General features: G+C 33.8%; 1 protein-coding gene across 14 annotated transcripts in view; it reads left to right on the top strand.

The window, feature by feature from the left end:
* Nucleotides 1-762, top strand: part of FOXP2 (forkhead box P2) — a 568,904-nt gene extending 568,142 nt beyond the window's left edge. For all 14 annotated transcript variants that reach the window (XM_073238565.1, XM_073238561.1, XM_073238563.1 and 11 more), the window contains one exon: nucleotides 1-762. This exon is cut by the window's left edge and continues 2,447 nt beyond it. The gene's annotated coding sequence lies outside the window, so the exon portion shown is untranslated.
* The last annotated feature ends 503 nt before the right edge of the window (nucleotides 763-1,265 follow it).

Raw genomic sequence — 1,265 nt, 5'->3', positions numbered from 1 at the left:
TGGCCTAAGACTACAATGCTAAAGTATGCATACCTCAGTTACAAAACTTTTGAAAGGAAGTCTCAGCCACAGAATGCATATACCTGTAGAGTTTTGCATGGGTTTTATATGAATACAATTTTAAAAAATAGCTGCTTGCACATTATACCAGAAAAACCTCCAAAACTGCAATTGCTTTGAAAATAGATTTTAGGTTTTTTGGAGTTTTCTGAAATGCTTGGTCTGTATTTTGATAATTGTGCATATTATGTAAAAATGTTGGTGGACCCATAAATGACCAGACTTTTTCTAAGAAAAATGTTGCTTTAATGCATTTCATGAATTTTTACTCTTATATCATTGCTTGCTAGTAATAGCAAATCTGCTTTTCTGCATCTGCTTTGCGTAGCTATTGTAAGGCTTTGAACTAATGTATGTATTTATTGCTTGAACTTCTGTGCATACCTTATAAAGCATAATGTCTGACAATTTAAATGGCTCATGTATTCTTGCTTCTATCATAAACTGATTATGGGGACTATGATCTTTTGTATACAGCAAATTTTAACTGTAGCACAGACATCTGTTTATGTATTGGTGGAATATACCTGTTTTATTTATCTTTTTTGAGGTAAACTAATTTTTGATACTTTTCATTACTGTGTGTTATGTTCATACTTTGAATTCTCTGACATTAGAAGTCATGGTGAAGAATTGTAACAGCTGTTATTTGTTCTGTATTCATGGCTTTCACTGCTGAATAAAATAAAGGACCAAACCTAGGATTTGAAAGAAAACTGTCTACCTCTAACACCAGGGAGTTACCAGATTTTATTTTACATAGTTTTAGTCTACAAGGGCACAATTGCTTAAACCTAGTGGGCTTAAGGCTTATATTCTATGTGGTTGGATTCATGGCACAGTTGTACTGTTTGAAAGTCAATTAAAATTTCATGTAAATGTTACAAGTATTTGGTAGAATTGCCACTAACTGGGTTTTCTTTAGGAAACTCAGATATGGGAAAAATATCAACAGCATTCTGTGTCTACAGCTGTTTAACTTCATAAGAATGCATTTCTCTGTGATTAGGGAATCAAAGAACAGTCAGCTAGGAATAGAGCTATGGAAGTACACTTGAATAAACCATCCTGGACTTTAGTGTCCCTAGGCAGATTCAGTCACAAAATTCATGAGACTTTTCTGTAAAGTTTTCAAATTGGGCGTTCACATTTTGGAGAATCTGGGAGACTTCATCCTGCACATGCCAATATTAACATGCCTTTGG

This window comes from Manis javanica, chromosome 6, assembly GCF_040802235.1.
Source record: "Manis javanica isolate MJ-LG chromosome 6, MJ_LKY, whole genome shotgun sequence".
Lineage (NCBI taxonomy): Eukaryota > Metazoa > Chordata > Mammalia > Pholidota > Manidae > Manis > Manis javanica.
This window is presented reverse-complemented; position numbering and strand designations above follow the sequence as displayed.